The sequence below is a fragment of the Scomber scombrus genome, chromosome 20 (assembly GCF_963691925.1).
Source record: "Scomber scombrus chromosome 20, fScoSco1.1, whole genome shotgun sequence".
Lineage (NCBI taxonomy): Eukaryota > Metazoa > Chordata > Actinopteri > Scombriformes > Scombridae > Scomber > Scomber scombrus.
In genome coordinates this window covers 24,246,862-24,255,592 of record NC_084989.1, presented here as the reverse complement: position 1 = coordinate 24,255,592, position 8,731 = coordinate 24,246,862, and the positions used below count along the sequence as shown (strand labels likewise).

Genomic DNA, 8,731 nt, shown 5'->3' with positions numbered 1-8,731 from the left:
TAGTAGCATTCTGAATAACGTTAGCCGGCTTTAAAGCTAACAAACTAGCATTACGTGGCAAGCTCAAGCAATAGATCAATATAACAGTTATCGTTAGCTTAAAAACTGCTGTGTCATTGCCACTGCCACACACTTTAACACCAACTTCTCAACTAAAAACAACTAAATAACAACAATCTTAATCATTTAATGTTCTTATTTATCTCCTTCTGTAGTGAAAATACATCAAACCATGAAATCTGTGTGCTGTTAAGACACCTAGCAGAAACCTACAGCAACATTATCAACCTGAGTAGCCGGCTAGCATCATTAGCAGTCATGTGTCAGGCAGAGAGCCAGAGGCAAACTGACAAAACTGACACCTGCTGTAGAAAGCAAACAGCCCCCTTCAACTCTCATCTCTTTCTGCTTTTAAACTCCTCCTCTTCTTTCCCTTCCTTCTCCTTTATTTTATTTATATATATATATATATATTTATTTGTAGGTGGGATATTTGCATGCCAGTGAGCTATAACGTTGTGCTTTTAGCAGTGGAGAGACGAAGGATGGAGGGATGTATAAACAGAGAAAGAAAGAAAGAAAGAAAGAGGAGTAGGGGGAGGACAGGATCCGGTGACCATATGTTGGCTATTTATTGACCCTCTTCGCCCCCTCCTCCTTAACTGTCGTTCTCTCTCTTCATCTCATTCAAAATGGCTTCACACACATTCAGTGTAACGCCCCAAAGACACACAACGAGAAAAACCAGATTCCAGTCAACATTCCTATAAACATCCATCCAGGCTTCATTGTGCTGGGTTCAAACAGCGCTGACTGTGTTTCTTAGCTTCAATCTCCAATTAAAACAAGTACAATCACAGGATGATTACTATAAGTATAATTTACTATGTTATAGTTGTGTAGTTTAGCCGTCTTGTTCAAATTTAATCACCTTAACCTGTAAAATACAAGTATAAAACATAACATATTAACTACTGGGTTAAGATTTGACTCAGTTTGGGTCAACATAGCATAACATTGGGTCAATAGGTGTGGTTCTGACCCAGTTTTAGTGTTATTTTATTATTAGTGTTGTTATTTACCTAAACGTAAGCTTGTTTTAATATATTCGTTTTAACATTATAATTATAGAAAAAGAGAAACGATCAAACCAGCAAGTTAAAGCAGGAAAACTAACGTAGGTCGTGTAGCAGGATGCAGTCAGGCTTAGTGTGACTTCTGTAAGATTTGAGCTGTATTCAAACAGCGCTAACTGTGTTTCTTAGCTTAAATCTCCAATTATAACAACTACAATCAGAGGATAATTACTCTTAATACAATTTACTATGTTATAGTTGTGTAGTTTAGCCGTCTTGTTCAAATTTAATCACCTTAACCTGTAAAGTACAAGTATAAAACATAACATATTAACTACTGGGTTAAGATTTGACAAAGTTTGGGTCAACATAGCACAACATTGGGTCAATAGGTGTGGTTCTGACCCAGTTTTAGTGTTATTTTATTATTATTTTTGTTATTTACCTAAACTAAAGCTTGTTTTAATCTATTCTTTTTAACATTATAATTATAGAAAAAGAGAAACGATCAAACCAGCATCTAACAGGTAAAGTTAAGCAGGAAAACTAGCGTGGGTCGTGTAGCAGGATGCAGTCAGGCTTAGTGTGACTTCTGTAAGATTTGAGCTGTATTCAAACAGCGCTGACTGTGTTTCTTAGCTTCAATCTCACTCAATAAGTACAATTTAAGGATAATTCATCTAAATACAATTTACTATGTTATAGTTGAGCAGTTTAGCCGTCTTGGTCAAATTTAATCACCACATAAAATATTAACTACTGGGTTAATATTTGACTCAGTTTGGGTCAACCAGGACAATGGGCGTTGTTTTGACTCAGTTTGAACTTTACATTAAAAAAAGACCATAAAAACTGCCACTGCACCTTATGTTGGATGTTGAATCTTGTGTTATTTATGCTACGTAAGCAAACTTAGTACTGCTGACGTTCAACAGGATGACATGAAAGTGAAGCGACATTGCTAGCATCTCAAACTAATTAGCCTACATTGCTCCAAGTCCATCAGAGTATCGATTACAGCAACTGACGCTTATTAGCTTAAATTTGTTTTCATATATAATGTTGGTGATGTTGATATTTAGCAAACAAGACTTTTTTTAAATGAATTATAACATTTTTAATGACAACGTTACGTGTAATAGTAAATATATTTTTGTTGCTATTTTAAATCCGATGGTTTTTATGCTAACTTCACCTTAAACTTGGTACAAAGACAGAAAACTGTTTAATTTAAAGTAATTTACACCAACTATGCTAACTGTGTACCATCCTAGTCAAATACTGGTGCTAGCATCTGTAGTTAATTAGCCTACAAAGCTATTTTTGCTCTACTTATGCAGGCAGCTGAAGCTAATTAGCTTAAGTCAGCTGGATCAACTTTTCAGCTGCAGCATTTTCATCCAATTACTTTTCATGTTAAAATGGCAGCTTTAAGTCTAAGCTGTAGAGCAAAATGATTTTTCTGAAATGGTTTTAAAGCAGAATGCAAAAGAGCACAATATGGACAAAAGTATGTGGACGCTTTAAAAGGACGAGTTCACAAGTTTTCAAGTATGTTTCAAACTATCAGTTTTTCAAAGTAGCATTAAGTGTGTTTATCTGTCTGTAATGATTCCTCCTGTTCATACTGACCATTAGAAGATCCTTCATCATGTTTACTGTAATGATTCCTCCTGTTCATACTGACCATTAGAAGATCCCTTCATCATGTTTACTGTAATGATTCCTCCTGTTCATACTGACCATTAGAAGATCCCTTCATCATGTTTACAATGGAAGTGATGGAGGACTAAACCCACAGTCCTCCTTCTGTGTAAAAAATATATTTAAAAGTTGATCTGAAGCTAATATGAAGCTTCAGCGTCCAAATGAGTCAAATCTTGTTCCTATACTTCCACCACAGCTCAACAGGGAAACACTAAGAGGGAATCTGATGCTAAAAAGACAGTAAATGTGTCAGATATCACTTGATATGACTAACTCACACTGCTGAAGCTGAATATGAGCTTCACATCTACTTTTAAATGACTGTGTGGAAACACTGTGGATTTTTTCCTCCATCACTTTCCATTGAAAGCACATTTAAATCTTTTAATCGTCGGTATGAACAGCAGGAATAATTACAGCGATGGAAAAACCTGTTTCCCTGTTTATACAGAAACCTAACTGTTGTTTTAAGACACGTTTAAAAAAAATGTGAACCTGTCCTTTAACATGACAGAGCAGAGTAAGTGCTCAACAGGTGCTTGATTACTTAACGTCTAACAGCAATCCTCCCACACCCTAAACCACTGACACAACATGCTAAAATAGTTGTGTGTGATGGATGCTGCTTTCCTGCTGGTGCACGCTTCCTCCTGTTTAAAAATCATTTGAGTGAGCAACAAGTAAAACTCTTCAGTCCTGCTGAGAAATGGCAGTGATGCTGGTATTTTTCAGATAATCCTGCTTGTTACTTAACTGGCTGTGTGAGGCCGCAGTGAAAAACTCTTGATCTCTTTCTGTTTCTGTGTGCCGACCACAACAGGAAGCTCACACTCACGGGAGTCACAGGAGAGCGCTTTGCTGCTTCCCCATGTGTGAGTGTGTGTGTGTGTGTGAGTGTGTGTGTATTCAGAGCAAGAGAGAGAGAGATTGATGGTCATTCTCTCCCTCTCTCTTTTCACCGACACCCCTCCTCCTCCTCCTCCTCCTCCTCTTCCACCCTTCCCACCACCATCTAACACTCAGCTGCCATCACCCATCCTCCACTCCTGTCGTCCCCTCCTCCTTCCTCCGCTCCCTCGCAGCAGAACTTTGCCCCGACTTGTTAACACACCTATGAAACTGCACACACACACACAATGAGCCGACTTTACGCTGCTGGCATCACCTGAGTGTTTGCAACAGAAAACGTTTATCTTTTAATGCAGCCGGTTCCCTGAACGCTTCTCTTTATGTGCACCAACATCTTTATCAGATGAGCTCATGACTGATTTTTACTTTCTACTGGTACAACTTGGGAGTTTATTCATTAACTTTTAGCTACTTGTTTTAACTGTATTTTTTACTTTTAGCTCTTTATTGCATCTGGTAATCCTTTGAGTTTAAACATTTGGCTTAATCACCACTTTAAATCATCCCTCTTTGCATCTAACACTTCTAAAGTGACACATGCAGGTATGTTGACCTTTCATCAGATCTGTGCACGTTTAAATCTCCAGTAGTACAACTTGGAGTTAATTTATTACTTTCACTAACTTGTTTAAACTGTTTATACGCTGCTTTAAGCTCATTATTCCACCTGGTGATCCATTCAGTTTGAGTTCATGTTTGTAACTTCGATCAGAAGCTAATGTTGGTCGTTGAGTGTCAGGATGCAGTCAGGCTCAGTGTGACTTTTTTTGTAAGATTTGATGAGCTGTATTGAAATAACGACTCCAAAACTAGTTCAGTCTTTGTCTATAAATCACTAAATGGATTCCAACATATCTCTCCCAATCTTTTACAAACATGAATACCAAGAACTCCAGTTGCTTCTGGTTGAGCCGAGATAAAGGTTGAAACACCGGCCCAACGAGTCGCCTCTGCTGTAAATCTTAAATCTGTCTTATTCTATAGCTTTTAACTCAGTATGAAAGTTGTATTTTCTTTGTAGTTTCATGCCTACTACACTAGTCTTTGTATTTTTGCTGTGTTGCTTTTATGTTTTTAAATGTGCTTTATAAATAGAAATATATTGTGTGTGTTGAGTAGCAGGATGCAGTCAGGCTCAGTGTGACTTGATTTATTAAATTTGCTGTATTGAAACAAAGATTTAAGCAGAGAACTTTAAAAAAAGGTATTTAACCCTTATATACTGACTCATAATTAGCCTCTACATCCATTCACACATTCATAAATTAACCATTGGTCATTAATAAATGTTTAATTTATCTTTAATGAAGTTTATTTTATTCATTTAAAGGAGAAAAGACGTTCACAATCACTATATTATGGTCCTGTATAACATTTTATATAATATGATGGCTTTTTTGCATAAATACAGGTTGAATTGTGAACATTTGCATATTAAAATGTGTATTAACTTCACAAAAATAAAGATTATTATGCATTTTATTTCCATTTTTGTATATTCTGGGTCACTTTAGGAAAAGTCCAGCTAATGAAAAAGTGTCTCAGGTGTTTTTAAAGCTCTGAAATGTAAAAGTGGGTCAAATGTGACTCTGAACAGCATGTAAAGGGTTAACTGAAATAATGTAAAAAAAAAAAAAACGTTCATGTAATCAGATAAGTGACTTACAGAGCAGACACACTGCTGCACTCCACTTTTATTGGAGTTGGACTTTAAACTTTGACACTTTGAGTTTTTGCTTCTGTAACTTTTTTTCTGCAAGAAGATGGCAACACAGACTCTCCCCTCTGCTCATCTTCCTCTCTCCTCCCTCTCCTCCCCCCTTTTTCTCCCTCTCCTTCCTCTCCTCCCTCCCTCCCTCCCTCCCTCCCTTCTTTCTCTTGCATCATCTTGTCTTTCAGGCTCTTCGCTGCTGCTGCTGCTGCATGTGTGTGCGTGCTTTCTATCCTCCCGCCTGGTTACAGATTGACCGGTGTGTGCGCGTGTGTGTGTTTGCGGTGCATGAACACACACACACACACACACACACACAAAAAACACAGAGTGGAGTTTAGACCCGACGTGATAAAGTGTTGAGATAGCATCGACGGTGTGTCAGCTCTACTGTAAGGCATACCAGAGCCTGGAGGCAGTGAAGGGGGGGAGGGGAGAGTCTCAGCCAACCACTGAGCAGTCTGACTGGAAAATGTCTGCCAGCTCTCAGCCAATCAGGACGCAGATTCCTCTACTCTCTCGCTCGCTCTCACATGAACAAACACACACACACATTCATCCTGTGTGTGTGTGTGTGTGTGTGTTTGTGTGTGTGCACAGTCTCATCTTTACTTTAAAAAAAGGACTCTAGATGCAAATGTGAGACCAGAATGAAAATGAATTCAGACTTTTTTTGGGATAATCTGTGTGTAAGCTTTTGCAGAACTGTGTGTTTAGTAGTTTAAATCACATTAATACTCATCAACAACACATTACTTCAGCTGGAAACAGACTTTAAATACACATGGACACCTGAATCTAACCAGCGTTAACTCAAAAATGAGGTTTAGTTTCATTTAGAGGCCTACTGACCATCATATCCAACAATACGTGTAAAACTTAAAGTTGGCTAAAAAGGTCAAACACAGCATCAAATTTCTGCTTTTAATCCATTTAGAGAGAATATATTAGAGGATTATGGTAAAAATGTCTAAGTGGTGTAACCATAAAAACTTTGTACCAAATAATTCAACTTGCTTAAAAACAGTAAATAGTCAATAAAACACCATATCAACTAGTTTGGCATGATCTTACATTATAACTTTATATTAAATAAAGGTAATGGAATACAATTGTTCTCAATATTACATTTACTCTGGTTACCATGGAGACCAGGAACATGACTGCTTTCTTTCTTTCTTTCTTTCTTTCTCTTCCTTCTCTCTCCTCCAACCTCGTGTTCTTTCTTGTCTTTCTCTTCTTCCTTGTTTATCTTTCTTACTTTGTTTCTTTCCTTCTTTCTTTCTTTCCTCCTCCAACTTTGTGTTATTTCTTTCTTTCTTTCTTTCTCTCTTTCTTTCTCTCTAGGAGGATAAACTATGTAATATGTATCATTCTTTTGTGGTTACACCATTTGACATTTTCAGGAGCATTCAGTCTTACTTTTGGTAAAAAATGGTGCAAATCTCATTTCAAATGATATAAAACCAACAAAAATACTAAATGTACATTTTAACAAACCTGATGCTGCTTTTAAATCTAGTTTTTAAAGATATTTCTTCATCTTGCCAACACTTATTTGTTACTGACCCATAAATGTGACATTTTCAGATTCACTGAGACTCAAAACTTCATTTCAAATATATAAAATCTAAAGTTCACTGCTGCCTGAAAACTTTCCTTAAAGCTGAGATGAAAAAATCATTAAAGACACAAAAGTCTGATTGAATGTGAAGTTTCTGCAAACATGTTCACAATGAGAGGAAACGCACAAAAAACCCACAAAACATCACAAATCAGAGAGATGAGAGCCACAAACTGCACCAGTCTGACTCAGGAAATGATGAAGCTAAACATCTCATGCAACACAGAGAATCAATAAAAACGTCTCTGCAACAAGCTGAAAAAGAACGAGTGATGTGAAGCTTAGAAGTGAAGAGGCGGAGCGAGGGATCGGCAGGTGATGCAGCGTTTACAGGCGGCTCATTTTTAACTTTCTAAACTTTTTCTTTTCTTTTTTTTTTTTTAGCTGCTGTAAAGCGAATGTAAGACGGCGGCGGAGATGCTCAAGAATGAAGGAGGTGGAGGGAAGAGTGAAAAAGGACGGTGATGATGTAATGATGGAGGGATGACGGCCATGCGGATGCTGCTGGACGACGGGGGGGAGGAGGGGGAGGAGGGGAAGAAGAAGAGAGAACGAAAATAAGAAGAGGGGGATGTTGGAGGGGAGATGGCGCGATATGTCGTAAGCGAGGGATAAAAAGAAAGAGATGAAAGATGTAAAAGTAGCGCGGCAGGCAGAGCGATGGCTGTGGGAGGGATGGATGGATGGATGGAGGGATGGATGGAGGGATGGATGGAGGGATGAGGGAGGAGTATATTTACCCGTCCTTTTCGTAAAGCAACGTTCGCTCACTCGTGTCTCGGGGGCGGGGCGGGCGGGAGGGGGCGGGGTTTGTTGTGTGTGTGTCTGCAACCTCTGCTCACACTGCAGGGGGAGAGCACAGAGAGACAGTCAGTGACAAACACACACACACACACACACACACACACACACACACCTGTACACACAAACACACACCTGGACACACAGGTAACACTTCCCAACAGCGCCAAGAAAATAAAAAACACACAATATGAAAAAAACACAAACAAATCTCAACAGGAAACATCAGAAGAAGAAAGAAGTACTCAGATCCTTTAAAGCAGTAAAAGTACCAACACAGCAAAGTAGAAATACTCCTTTACAAGTAAAAGTACTGCAGTATTATGAGCGATGTAGTATGCAGTATTACAGTAAAAGTACTGCAGTATTATAGTGATGTAGTATGCAGTATTACAGTAAAAGTACTGCAGTATTATGAGTGATGTAGTATGCAGTATTACAGTAAAAGTACTGCAGTATTATGAGTGATGTAGTATGCAGTATTACAGTAAAAGTACTGCAGTATTATGAGTGATGTAGTATGCAGTATTACAGTAAAGTACAAGTACCTCTAACTGTACTACAGTAAAGTACAAGTACCTCAAACTGTACTACAGTAAAGTACAAGTACCTCAAACTGTACTACAGTAAAGTACAAGTACCTCAAACTGTACTACAGTAAAGTACAAGTACCTCAAACTGTACTGCAGTAAAGTACAAGTACCTCAAACTGTACTACAATAAAGTACAAGTACCTCAAACTGTACTGCAGTAAAGTACAAGTACCTCAAACTGTACTGGAGTAAAGTACTAGTACCTCAAACTGTACTACAGTAAAGTACAAGTACCTCAAACTGTACTACAGTAAAGTACAAGTACCTCAAACTGTACTACAGCAAAGTACAAGTACCTCAAACTGTACTG

General features: G+C 38.1%; 1 protein-coding gene across 1 annotated transcript in view; it reads right to left on the bottom strand.

The window, feature by feature from the left end:
* Positions 1–7,785, bottom strand: part of rreb1a (ras responsive element binding protein 1a) — a gene marked incomplete in the record, with an annotated part of 35,942 nt that extends 28,157 nt beyond the window's left edge. The window contains 1 exon segment of the mRNA XM_062441259.1: positions 7,768–7,785.
* Positions 7,786–8,731: the final 946 nt, after the last annotated feature.